Raw genomic sequence first — 14,875 nt, forward strand, 5'->3', positions numbered from 1 at the left:
TAGACAACAGTACATATTCCCTCCTCAGGTTTATTTCGGGTTTTACTCAGTTTCAGGTTTATTTCCTGAAACTTCAAGAAGTTACATTTATCCAATGATATCACCAGGAACTGCAACCAAGTAAGTGCATGCACAGGCAATAATGATAATATTATGATTATCACATGTCTACGAACAACTATAAAATGCATCCCAGTTTCACAGTTGTTAAAATATGTATGTTGGGGGGTAGTTTGTAGGCATTGTATGTATGTATGTATGTATGTATTACAGACAGGGTCTTACTCCGTCACCCAGGCTGGAGTGCACTGGTATGATCTAGCTCACTGCAACCTTCAATTCCTGGGCTCAAGTGATCCTCCAGCCTCAGCCTCCTGAGTAGCTGGGATTACAGGTGCATGCCACCATGCCTGGCTAATTTTTAAATTTTTGTACAGGTAGAGTCTTGTTATTTGCTCAGGCCAGTCTCAAACTCCTGGCCTCAAGTGATCCCAGCCTCTGACAGTGCTAGGATTAGAGAGGCATGAGCCACCACACCAGGCCTCAACTGAAATTCTTCCAGGGAAGATAGAGACCAAATAGGCATATCTCTAAGTCCTAGGTCCCATCTTCAGTTATGCTAATTAGTTTTTTCTTCTTATTCCTCCACATAAGATTTTGAAAAGAGGTTTCTACTGCTAAAAAAACAAGTGTGAACCCCTGTCACACTTGCATGGCCATTTCTAGCTTTAGCGTTCTGTAAGTCTGTAATAATGCTGCACAGGCTAAGTGACTGAGTCTCGAATTTCTGGGACCTTAACTGGCACAGGCTTCTTCCAAAGTCTTGGGAAGCACCCTAGCAATGCATTCACACCACCATATGGTTTTGTCAAATTCGAAAAATGATATTTTTGTATTTTTTTTCTTAAAGAGCTCCCTCCCCTCAAATTGTATAAACTTGAGGCGGCACAAAACCTAGATCTTCCTTTGACCACACAATCCTATATCCAGATAGCACTTAAGTTGGCCAGAAGAGTCACATACATTTGATTCTCACAGAAACCCAGGATCCTACAGATGAAAAATCTGAAGCTTTTCAAGGTTAGACAACTTGCCTAAGGACAGGTATCAGGCAAATCCTTTTGTGAGGACTTAAAACTCTAACTTCAGTTCTCACTCCACATTCAGTCTTCTTTCTGCACTATCACTTTAGTTAACATGGGTTGTCTTGGCTTGACCAGCTTGCCAAAGTGACTCTTATCATAAAAGAGTTCTGAATTCTAATTACAAGTTCTAAGACTATTTTTCTTTTATTCTGAATGTAAACATGAAACTGTAAAACCAATTGTAGCTCAAGTAGCCTGTGAAAGTCACTTTCACATGATGTGTAAGAGAATATTTACTGATTTGTATTGAGTAAACGACCTGCCAAACCCTCACTTGGGAGGCCACACCAGTTTCAGAGAATAACAACTTTGTGTTAAAATTCCAGAAAAATATGCCTGCTGAGTATCTTTTTTGTTGTGTTTGTTTAATCTTTGTTAAGCTCAGTGATATATGCACATATAAGAACATATTTTTCTCATATCTGAAATCTGGATACATACTTCCTGAAAATGTATTACTACTGCCTTTTTTTTTTATTGCATATTTTCCTTTCACAGATTCATCATGTAGTCTGAATATAATACCCACTCTTGTTATCAAGCACAAACAGAAAAGAGGACAGTTTCCCTTTAAAAGCACAATGCCCTATTGATGCCTTTAAAAGTCATTAAAGAATATCTCACAAAGCCCAAGAGAGCATTACAATAATTGCTTCCCTTACCTAGGTGAAAAAGGACATATCTGTCAAATAGAAAAGTGCAGAAGCAATTAACACCTTAATACTCTACTGGGAAATTGCCTGAATTAAAGAAATAACAGAGATGCTTCATGGTTATTGTATTTCTAAAGTTTAGTTACTAGCATGACTGTCCTCAGTCATTTCCATTTACTTTCCCCAGGACAACAGGGCTTGGAGTTAGGTATGGGCATGACAGAGGGTGTATTTGAGTGTTTGCATATGAGGCACATATGGTTCTTCAGTCACATGTTTCAGAGGCTGAATGCAGAAGTAGGGCTGATGTATGCACTTATGAAATCAATATGTAAGGATACATATGTTTTAAATCAACTTCTCAGGCTTAAAAACCCCACACTTTTGGATTCTGTGCTGCCCACCCATGGAACTGCCTTATCAGTCCTCTTCCAGGGCTGGGGTACTCAACAGAAAGTTTATATTTACCCGGCCTTCCTCAGAAACAGCGGAGGCACATGAACGAACTGGGGAGTGAATCAAACGGTAAAAAACCTTGTATATCACCAACAATATCTAGAAAGAGCCTAGCAGTCCAATTGATTACCTCTCCCTCTTCCAGGAGATGTTAGATGGTATTTATTGAGTACAGTCTAGGCATACCTACCTGGTTAGAATTTTGAGAGACAGTGAAAAAGTAATAGGGCCTGGGTCTCTTTTCCTTAGGAAGAAACAAACCTGTAAATTATAGTAAAGGTAAAGTGTGTTTCCTTCCTCCCACCCCACCCCCAAGCATGGCTATTCTATGAGGGACCAGGGAAACTCTCAGAATTCTCAGAGAAAATCATATGGGGTGTTCTAGTTTCCATTTTTACACAGGTGAAATCAGACAAAAGTGAAAAAAGACAGCATGCAAAAAGAAAGTAGCAATGAACTCAGGACAATGCTGAAGGAGGAGGGGGCAGTTGGTTTGCCTTGTCTGGTGACAGGATAATCTCAGGTGACCTTCAGGAGCTATCTGGCTCAAGGCCTATTTCCATTTGGTTTTCTTTGCTACGTGTCTACAGTCTCCACCCAGTAATGGTCTGAATACCCCCAGTGTGAGAAACTAATTCTCCTAGAAAGAATAGATCCTGGATAGGCTTTATTAGCTTATAGGCAATGTTATCCTGCAAGAATGGTAGCTAAAAGGTGTTCAGGACAACTAGGAAATTTTTCCAAGTTCTGTAGTCTCAAATAAGAAGAACATAGGCAAGAAGTCTCTGCTTGTAGAAGCTGGTATAAAGTTACTTTTAGCATTTAGCTGAAATACTGAGCTACTCAATTCCAATGTTGTATCTCCAGTGGCTTCAAAGGAGAAAAATCTTAAAGTAGAAACGATTGACTTTAAGGTTAAAAGAAACCTTATGCCAAAGGTAGGCAAAATCATATTAAAAGAATGCCCTAGCTGTTTAGAATATATTTAAGTTTCTAGAGTCAGATAAAGTTAAGCCAGATAATTAAAATAATGTATAAATGTGACTATGAAATGAAGATAAAAATCAAAAATATGCTGAAAGGCTGGAATGAGCAAGCATCTCAATTTCCATATTGAAGGATGCCAGAAATCTTAGACCTCTGGGATATGTCCTGGCAACATTTTAGAAAGGATTATTATACCACTGAAGAATAAGGAAGGTAAACCACCACCATATAGAAAGATAATATACACTAGGTATGATATTTTAGTATTTCAGTGGGAATTTTAGAAAGATCTCTCATAATAACCTGTAGAGAGGATGGACTACCATGAACTGAGTGAAAATGATACCCAAAGCCTGCAAATCAGCATGCATGGGTAAAAGGCAAGATCTCTGCCTGGGATGCTGCAGACCTCTGTCCTTGGCACTGCTATGCTCAAAATTCTTAACACTATTTGATGCTTATCAAATTTGAAGCTAATTCATTGCTAAGAAGAGTAGTAGATGTATGTGATGATCAGGAATAGAGACTATTTCGCCAAGTTGGAAAGAGAAGCTGACTCACTCGAGAGCTGTGTACATAGCTGAAAGAAGACAGCCTTTGAATTAAGGTGATTCTAAACTCAGGTATCAGCTCCGTTGTTGGGTAGACTTGGACAAGTTACCTAAGCCTCTGTGAGCCTTAATTTCTTCCTCCACAGAAGAGGGATAACACCTCTGTTTTTTAAATAAATAAGACTGACATGATTTTTGGTACATAACAGATGCTCACTAGTAGTACTCTTCCTCCTCTCCTCTTCTCAAACATTACTGGCAGAATATAAGAGAAATAAATGTGCAGACAACTGAATGGAGAGTACAGAGTTGCGCAGCATTACACAGAGTGCTACCCCTCAAGGGAGGAAACCTAGCTCTTAAGAGTGATTCATAAGAATAAGACCTATATGTTTTAGTTGATGGCAAGTTCAATATAAACAAACATCATTATTTCATTTAAAAATACAATCATAATCTGCATTAATTGAGTATTACATCCAGATCAGGTAAGCTAATGGTTTTCTTTTTTTTTTTTTCTTTTTATTATTATTATTATTATTATTATTATTATTATTATTATTATACTTTAGGCTCTATGGTACATGTGCGCAACGTGCAGGTAAGTTACATATGTATACATGTGCCATGCTAGATGACGAGTTGGTGGGTGCAGAGCTAATGGTTTTCTTGAACTCTGTTCTTTTCAGACCAACAGCATGGCAAAGTGTCTACTTTTGGCTGCTCCATGCTAAAGACCATTGACAAACTAAAGAAAGACTAGCAGGATATGGAAAACATGTTCTATAAGGCAGAACCGGAAGAAGGAACATATTTTATCTGGTTTAAACAACAACAGCAACTCAAGCAAGAGATGATAGATGTATTCAAGTATCTGAATGACTGACTTTGGGGAAGCTCAGAAAGATTAGAAGAGCCAGTGGGTAGCGGTTCAAGATAAGAAACTTCAGTCCATCAGGATAAGGAATGCTCAACAGAGATGTAAAAAAGCAGGGGTTACTTTGTAAGATAGTAAGTTTCCTGTGTCTAAAAATATTGAAGCAGAAGAAATTAGATGTGGAGTTTCCAATAGTGAAAGTAGAACACAAAGGGGAAAATATGTGTATGTGAGGCATGCACATATTTTTTTAGGTGTTTATTAGAGAAAGATCAGTAAGAGCACTCCGAGTTCCACTCTATCATTCTATTTCATCATTGTGTAAGGGTTGATTTATAATATTGATGAGATCCTAAGGCAGGTGATGAAAGGAGACTCTTTGATTTGACAAACATGGGCTGCACCCTGCTATGAATCCTACTGGGCAAAACTTCGTGGGGGGAATTTTTAATAAAGATACATTTTCAGCTGGGTGCAGTGGCTCATGCCTGTAATTCCAGTACTTTGGGAGGCTGAGATGGGAGGATTGCTTGAGCCCAGGAATTCAAAACCATCCTGGGCAACATGGCAAGATTGTGTACCTACAAAAAAAGTTAAAAAAAAATTAGCTGGGCATAGTGGCATGTGCCTGTGGTCTCTGCTACTCGGACGCTGAAGTGAGAGGATGACTTGAGCCCAGGAGGTCAAGCTTGTAGTGAGCCATGATCATGCCACTGCACTCCAGCCTGGCTGACAGAGCAAGATCCTGCTTTAAAACCAACCAACCAATCAACAAAACAAATAAACATTTTCTTGAATTTAAGGGACTATAACCTTAAATTAAATGTAAGTCTACAATCCAGGAAAACAATTGCAGAGCAACTTGACACAGGATGAGTGAAACTGCTGAAAACTTCAATAAAAATATAAAATATTCTGGGCCAGGCACGGTGGCTCCGGCCTGTAATCCCAGCATTTTGGGAAGCTGAGGCAGGTGGACCAACTGAGGTCAGGAGATCAAGACCAGCTTGACCAATATGGCAAAACTCCGTTTTTTTGTTTGTTTGTTTTTTTGTTTTGTTTTTAATTTTGTAAAAATACAAAATTAGCCAGGCGTGGTGGCACATCTCTGTAATCCCAGCTACTCGGGGGGCTGAGGCAGGAGAATCACTTGAACCCGGGAGGCGGAGGTTGCAATGAGCTGAGGTCACACCATTGCACTCCAGCTGGGGAAACAAATAAAATAAAATAAAATATTCTGGGTGTTATAAAAAATGATTATGGAAGGGAGAAGTTAGAGGAGAGAACCCAGTGGAATGGAATACGCTATATGGGAATGTCACGGGCATCAACGTTAGAAGGGTAAGTTTAATTTGTCCCTTTTTAATTTGAGGAGGCAGGGTTTGTAAGAAGGAAGAGGGGTCTATTAGTTAGGGCTATACTGCACTGCAGGGTAATCCTCTGACAGTGTCCTAGGTAATCCACTCTCCCAGTCTTTGAAATGATACCTCCCCTCTCTCTGCGCCTTGAACATCTCCTTCCCCTCCATACTCTCTGTGGATGTCCTCACCTCTTATTTCACTAAGGAAATAGAGCAATCAGGAGATGACTTACACATCTTCTCAGCAGGGACTGTAGCACCCTCCTGCCTCTGTGCCCTTCCACGCTGCCTTCCCTCCCGCTGACCCATTGGTGCACACTGGAGGCACCCCTGCCTCTTCAAAGACTGCTTTTGCTTTTATCCCCTTTCCCTCCTGCACGATTTTCTCTCATTCCACTAGATCAGCCACAGCAGCACACGAACATGCTGCATCCTCTCTTATGTATATATTTTAAAGTCCTCCATAGACCACATGCTCCCTCTGGCCACTCTCCCATTTTTCTGCTCCCTTTGATAGAGAAACTCTGTTTAGAGTTGTCCACATTCTCTGCCTGTTACTCAAGTCCTATTCTCACCTCAACCCATTCAAATCAGGCTTTTACTCCGACCTTTTCACCGAATCTATTTTTGTCAGGTCACCAAACCTCCTTTCTTATAGAATCTTGTGGCCAATTCTCATTCATCTCATCATCAATATTTGACCTAGTTTTTCCTCTCTCTCTTTAGTGACATGTGGCTCATAACTTGGATTCCAGGGTACCACATTCTCCTGATCCTCATCATCACTGCTTTTGTTTCTTCATATCTTCTGCTGAATCTTCCTTCACTGCCAACCTCTGAGGCTTGGTATGCCCCAGTCTCAAACCTTGGACCTCATCTCAATCTATCTGTGCCACTTAGAAGACCTGTCACCCACCCTCAAGGGTGTAAATACCATTGACAAACTGAGAGCTTCAAAATTTCTATCTCCACCTAAGCTCTCCTCTGAGTTCCCCACTCCCCTGTTCCACTGATCCATTTCTTCCTGGGTTATTTTCTGTTTCAGTAAATGACATCAGTATTTACCCAATTGTTAAGAGCAAAAACCCTGGAATTATCCCAGACCTCTCTTTTCCTCTCTCAACCCACATCCAATTTGTCAGTAGGTTATTTAGCTTCTTTCTTCAAAATTTGACCAGTTTTTACTACTTCCACCTCCACCTCCTAGTCCAAGCCACCATCATTTCTTGCCTCAAATACTGTGGCAGCCTGCTAACTGGTCTTCTTGTTTCCACTTTTGTCTCCTTAAAGTCTATTTTCCATATAGCAGCTGGAGAAATTAAAATAAACAAAAAAGAAATTACATCAATACCTTAACCCCTACAATGGCTTCCTATACTGCTCAGAATAATATCCAAACTCCTACTATGGCCTAAAAGCTCTACAGGACACAGCCTTGTCTCTTCTCCAGACTCATCCCTTACACCCTCAGCCTTGCTTCCCAGTTTCTGGCCATGCTCAGCCATTCAATTTGGCGTAATATTGTTCAACCTCCTCTCTCTTTTCTTGTTTCTTTTCACTTATTAGTAGAAGTTTCAGTTTCTTTCTCTGTTTATTTAAAAGCCAAGCTTGTTCTGACTTCAGGGACTTTGCATTTGCTCTTCTTTTGGCCTAGAATCCTCTTCCTCCAGATCATTACGTGGTTCACCACTCATTTCAGGCTTACTCCAAAGTCACCAGCTCATAGAGGCCAACCTTGGCCTTTGGAGGCCATGGAGGCCTCAGGTTTTCTATCTGAGCATGGACCCCATAACTTTCTGCCCCCACCACTCTCTACTGTTTACACTAGTTCATTTCCCTTTATTGTACATAGCATAGCCTGACCTTAGGCCAGGCATTCAATGTTTGCTGAATGCCTGTTTCCCCTGCTAGCTTGCCAGCTCCAGGAGGACAGAGGCTAATAGGCCAGATTCACATCTATATTCCCAGCACCTGGAACAGTACCTGGCACACAGTGACTGCTCAATGAGTAACTGTTGGATAATTACATGTTGAATGAATGTATGAGGGTCAGTTTAGAGGAACACTCAGAATCAAAAAGTGAGAGATCATTTTAGTTATAATGGATGTAGTGAGCACGTAAAGGATGGGCCAGAGCAAAAAGGAGAATGCAGCGAGTGTGCACGGGTGAAGGGCAAGGGATCAGTGTGTCAGTGGTTTACATTCCGTGCAGAAGGCAGAGGGGTTCCAGAGGTGCAATCAAACTGCTAAAGAGAGCAAAGAACTTTGCCAGGTGCTGTAAAGTATTTCCACCCACATTTTGCAGGGGAAATCTTTATAACATCTGTTTAATGCATAGCCCATCTGTTTAATAGGTTTTAGAAATGCATAAGAATATTTGATTTTAAAAGAATTTGTATATCTCATATATTTTATATATTTATATATAGGTATTATCAGAGTCAGTGAGTCAAGACTGACTATGATGCCACAGAACACAGTGACTCGTTTCATTTTCTCAGTGTTATCTTACAGCTTTGCATTATTCTGTGGTTTTAAAGGGGAAACATAAAGCATAGTTATGGTGTTACCAGTTTCAGAATAAGTAGTTAAAAGCCTGCTTGGCCAGTTTTAATTTTTTTCCTTGACTGGAAAGCTCTGAAAGGCATAAGTGTATGGAATAAACTGTAACACAACCTGAAGCCCTGGTAGTTCGCCTCCTCGATTTCTCCCAGTACTCGGTTACTTAGAGAGATAATGGCATGAGCCCTGTGACCCCAAGCCATTACTCATTAACCCCCCTCTAATTGAGGGCTCTAGTCAATGACGACCGAGATGGAGTCTGTGGCTTGGATGGACAGAGATCACCCACATTCAGAGGCTTCTGCTCACTTCACACTTTCTTGATACTTCCGAGCAGAGGCTCAACTGGCCTCGAGAAGTCAGTCTTCACATTTCATTCTAAGTAAGGATCCTCTTCACTACCTTTTCCCTTCCCTCACTACTCAGGATTATGGTCAAAACTTATATTTAACTGGGATTTATCCAAGGTCCGCTGTTTTCTAGCCCCGTAATTTTAGACAAGTGACTTTAGCTCTCAGAACTTCAGTTTGCTGGTGGGGTGCAGTGGCTTATGCTTGTAATCCCAGAACTTTGGGAGGCCGAGGCAGGCAGATCATGAGGTCAGGAGTTCAAGACCAGCCTGGCCAACATAATGAAACCCCATCTGTACTAAAAATACAAAAATTAGCTGGGCGTGGTGGCGTATGTCTGCAATCCCAGCTACTCGGGAGGCTGAGGCAGGAGAATCGTTTGAACCTGGGAGGTGGAGGTTGCAGTGAGCTGAGATCGCAACATTGCACTCCAGCCTGGGTGACAGAGCAAGACTGTGTCTCCCTTCGCCAAAAAAAAAATTAATTAAATAAATAAATAAATAAAAGAACTTCAGTTTGCTCATGTGTAACAGAGGAATTAATAAAACTTATTTTCCCCCTGGTGATGTCTCTGAGGAAGAAACGAGATGATATTCATAAAAATGGCTAGTCCAATACTTGGCACTTAGCATGAAATAAATGGTAACTAGTACTTGTATAATTTTTCCCCTCCCCCCACCTTCTCTCTCTCTCTCTCTCTCTCTCTCTGTCTGTCTGTCTGTCTCGCTCTCTCTCTCCCTCTCTCTCTCTCTGTCTGTCTGTCTGTCTCTCTCTCTCTCATACTCTCGCTCTGGTTTAGGTTACTCCTATGATCATTTCATTCTTGTTATTCCCTAAGCTTTGGCATAATATTGTTCAACTTCCTCTTTCTCTTTTCTTGTTTCTTTTCATTTGTTAACAGAAGCCCCCAAAGCCTTTCACTGTCATTCAAATGACATGTTTCTGCACTACAAATCAACAACTACTTACTGACTACTGACAAAGTGAAGTTTTGTGGTTGTCAAAGTCATGTCTTCTGAGAAGCATCTCATTCCAAGTCAGTGTTTCCCAAAGTAGGTGTGTATAAATACTGATGGATGCAAGATGATTTAAGGTGACATAGAAAACTTTGTTTTTAATTTTCAGAGTTAGAAAACATTTATATTAGAAAAATATGATTAGCATATAAAATTACAGATAGTAAAGCCTACGATAAACCTAAGTAAAAAAGTATACCAATTTAAACTTACTTAAAATAATATTAATTATAGTATAGGTGGAACACAAATATATAACAAAAATCAAGAAGATGACATGTGAGTAACTGAAATTTGGGAAGCTGTTCTGAGTCATATAAGGTCAATAGATAAGAAAAGAGTATTAATAGGCCCAACCTTTCTATTCAACAGTAAACTATGTAAGATGCTTCTTCACTTTCCTCAATGCCAATCAAGCCATACATCTTTTACCCAATCTAATTTTCTAAAGTCACCTAAAACCCTAGGTTGAAGGTCTACCAAACCCAGGAATGGCAGAATTAATTTTTTTTTTCAGTGCAAAAGTAATAGAGGAAACAGACTTTTTCCTTATAGCTCTTATGGACACATCCTCAGTCGGCCTGTAAAATTTTTCTGACACTGGAGGCTGCTGCTAGCTGTCATCAGAGTCACTCCGATACCACATGTACCTGGAGCACAACACTGACCAAGTGCCACCTCTCCTGTAACAAAGGGGTTCCCAGACAGGGATTTGGGAAATATCAAAGCATAGTCACCACAAAAAAATTTCCCCTAAATTGCATGCTGGAAGAATTATTGTTTAAAAATCACTTGCTGCATATGCACCACTTTATTGTATTTCAGCCAATGTTTACTAAGGCATGAGAGAAGTTCAAACATAATAGACTGTCATTTCTCCAAATAACTAATGAAAGCTATGGCTCTGAACACACAAATCAAGGTGCTGGTTTTGCCTTGTGCTATTTAAGGAGCACTCAGTATGTACTCCCAGCCACATAGCAAACTGGATTAGTTCTCTGGAGTAGATAATTAATGCATACCTGCCATAATAAGTAATATGTTCGGCTCTGCATTGCTCTATTTATAGACCAGGTTTTTTCCTCATATTTTTTAGCACTTTTCTATAAGCAGAACACGTGAATGAATCACTCTTATCTTGTCAATTTTATTATTAAATGGTGCTCAACTTTTTCCTAGCTTTTCAAAGCCTCTAGCTTCTGGCTGACCTATATTCCATTCATTAGTCCTGGGCAGCAGGCATTTTGTTGGAAATGTCATGTTGGGTGGAGCTTCAAGGCCAAATGTGAGAATTTGCTGCAGCATACAATGAGACAGAAAACACGTGGTCAACAGAGAACTTGTTGCACTTTTTTTTGTAGGAAAGTATGCCAGTCTTAGGGCCACAGATTCCTCACAGAGAAAATCCACCTGCTGACTTTTGCTTATTCATTCATTCCACAAGTATTGATCAAATACCTAACATTTGCTAAGCACTGTTCTATGCACTGGAGATAACAGGTGAACAAGATATAGAGGACCTGCCCTCCTGTAGCTTACATTTTAGCTAGGGACTGAGAAATAAAAAAATAATAAATTTATCAGTTAATTTCATATAGCGATAACTACTATGGAAAACAAAACAAGACATCGGAGAGGGGCAGAATCTCAGGTATATTTGCAATGCTATCAGTCTTGACTTTATAATCATAAACTTATCTGTAAAGAAGCAATGTAATTTAGCTACTTTCTTAAATATTCAGTAATTTTAACACTTGTAAACATAATTTTAGGTTCTTTCTTAAGGCTGACACTGAATGGCTTTGGCAGAGTACACCCTGGCCCTTAGTTCTCTCTGTCCTCACTTTGGCCCACTGGGACGCTTGCGAGGATGCAGGGACAGCCCAACTGAGAAGCAAAGGTACTTATCCCTTGGTATTTTCCCCATGTTGATCATGTCCTCCTTAATAGCAGATTTTGCCTTAGTTTCTTTGGGCAGCAACCGTGTACTTTGTATGACATTTCATACTTGCTTGATTCAACTGACTTTGGTTTCTCATCCCTGAGATGCACTCATTTTTTTTGTTTATTTTTATTTTTTCCTTTTTGAGGGGGGGTCTCACTCTGTCACCCAGGCTGGAGAACAGTGATGCAATCAAGCCTCACTGCAGCCTCGATTTCCTGGGCTCAGGCAATCCTCCCACCTCAATGTCCTAAGTAGCTGGGACCACAGGTGCACGCCACCATCCCCAGCTGATTTTTGCATTTTTTGTAGAGACAGGGTTTCACCATGTTGCCCAGGCTGTGACTCCCAGGCTGAAGAGATCTGCCCACCTTGGCCTCCCAAAGTTCTGGGATTATAGGTGTAAGTAAGCCACTGTTTCCGGCGTTACTCACTTTTTTGGAGGGGCTCAATAGTAGAACTAACCAGATGAAGCAGAACCAGGCATTTACACACCTGAACAGTGGTATAGCTGTAAAGTCCTAGTGTAAAAGTCACACTATATATCTTCTGTAATAATAAAAAATTACACAAATGAAGCATCTAATTATATGAATAACAAAGACAGGAAACATTTGGAACAGAGAGGGCAGAACGTTCAAATTCCTGTTGTAGCCTCTTAACTTAAGGTTATATGGTATTATGGGGATTATTTTCCAGGCTTTGATTGTTCAATAGATGTTGAATTTCCTGGATGCATTCTAATCAGCTTCACTGTACACATCTTGGGCTACTGGACATTTCAGATTCTCAGCTTCATATTTTTACTACCCACTTCCAAATACCTAAATGTGAGCAACAAGAAAGACTGATGCAAACTGTACTCCCTTAAGACCAAATTGATAAGCATATTTTCTTACAGTCTAGGAGGGGAAAAAAAATCCCACACAAACATTCATGGCATTATTCTGGATACAGATTTAAGAAAATTTTCCTGGGTACACCGAAGTTTAGAAATGTAATAGATATGAATATTTGACATCTTCCTGCATTTGTCAATTGTCCAGAATTCCTTGGGCAATTAATCAAGACTGACATAAGCAAAAAAAGATGTCCTATATAGAAAGAGGAGGCAAGTCAAATAAGTAATATACTAACTCTAGGCTTTGAGGTCAAGTGTAGTATCCTGTCTTCCCTTCACAAATGAGACAGACATGATTAAATGCCTCATCTCTAAGTGGGCAAGACCACAAATTATTGCAAAATATGCCAAACTCAAAGTCTGTACAGATTTTCTCTAATGACTTGGACAAACCCTTCAAGTGGTCAAACTTCATTTCACCAGTAATCTGTCAAATACAGGAGAATCAATAGATTCTTTTGAATAAACATTGATATATGGTAGAATCTGTTAGTTCTGAATACCTTTGTCCTCAGAATTTATCTTATTTTTGAAAACTAATAGGGAGAAATGTAATTGAAAATACATCTCCCTAATATTTTTAATCAAATATTAAGTCTCTAATACAAACTTAAACTTTGGTGTCATAGGGACACTCGTGTCATTTTTTACTATCATCCATATTAAAAATTTCATTAAACCTTATGGAAAACTAAAAAATCCTTTTATTCTTACATTTAATGCCATATGAGACATGATTAAAATGACAAGTTCTCAAATAACATGAATAATGTATTTCTCCTTTATCCAAAGCAAATGCATTTTGCTCCTAAGAGTGTTTAATCCATTTCCTTTTTCAGGAAGAGGAAAGGAGGGTGATAAAAGGATTTACGATTAGAACTGGTATTTAATGAAAGACACATATTTGGCTTGTGATTATAAAATAACTGCTGTAGTTATTCTGAGTTTAGATAGGAGTCATATATTTTGACATGAATAAAAACAAATTATGATTCTGTTAACACTCAGATTTACCTCTTTAGGACAGAAATGTTTAAAGTTACTCTGTATTAGTCATGGAAATAGTAGAGTCCATATTAAGAAACCTTATTTCTGTGTATGTATATAAATGTTAACTTCAGGAAGCACCAGATCTACATTTATAGAATAAGTTTCAAAGAACAGCTTAAAATATCATAAAACTTAGATAGAGAAGCTTAAGGTGCCTTCTGCTACTTCACACTCTTTTTCCACTGCATTCCACCCCATTCATCAGAGAAAGTGCTAAAATGAACGGTCAAATCCAGTCATCATCTTTGGACCACTGGGAGTGGAGCTTTAGGGGAGATGTACATAGATGTAACAGAGCCATAGCTCTGTTAAGATTGTATACATATGTAACTTACCTGCACGTTGCGCACATGTACCATAGAGCCTAAAGTATAATAATAATAATAATAATAATAATAATAAAAAGAAAAAAAAATCCTAAAAAAAAAAAAAAAAAAAAGATTTCAGCCTCAGCTGGGCACGGTGGCTCACACCTGTAATCTCTGCACTTTGGGAGGCTGAGGCGGGCGGATCACGAGGTCACGAGATCGAGACCATCCTGGTCAACATGGTGAAACCCCGTCTCTACTAAAAATACAAAAAATTAACTGGGCGTGGTGGCGGATGCCTGTAGTCCCAGCTGCTGGGGAGGCTGAGGCAGGAGAATGGCGTGAACCTGGGAGGTGGAGCTTGCAGTGAGCTGAGATCCTGCCACTGTACTCTAGCCTGGGTGACAGAGCAAGACTCCGTCTCAAAAAAAAAAAAAAAGATTTCAGCCTCCTTGTGTTTGCTTACTCCCCAGCAGCTGGGACAGATCAATGGCCCTGGAGCTGCATCTTACTTGGGAGGGGCCTCTGCATAGAGAAGGTCAGAAACTAGTACATTAGCCAAACTCTCCTTTAAGGCTTCTTTTCATTGGTGCACTTTTCTCTAGAGGCATCTTTCCATGCTACCGGGGTGTTAAAAATACCTTGAGGGAAGTAGGATTGGGAGTGAGCACAGGAGAAGGAGACTAAGACTGTAAATGTCATCTAGATTAAGCTTGT

General features: G+C 39.7%; 1 protein-coding gene across 23 annotated transcripts in view; it reads right to left on the reverse strand.

Moving 5' to 3' along the window:
* GRIP1 (glutamate receptor interacting protein 1) overlaps positions 1-14,875 on the reverse strand; it is an 852,850-nt gene that overhangs the window by 221,245 nt on the left and 616,730 nt on the right. The window lies entirely within an intron of this gene.

Source organism: Pongo abelii, chromosome 10 (assembly GCF_028885655.2).
Source record: "Pongo abelii isolate AG06213 chromosome 10, NHGRI_mPonAbe1-v2.0_pri, whole genome shotgun sequence".
In the NCBI taxonomy this organism is placed as follows: Eukaryota; Metazoa; Chordata; class Mammalia; order Primates; family Hominidae; genus Pongo; species Pongo abelii.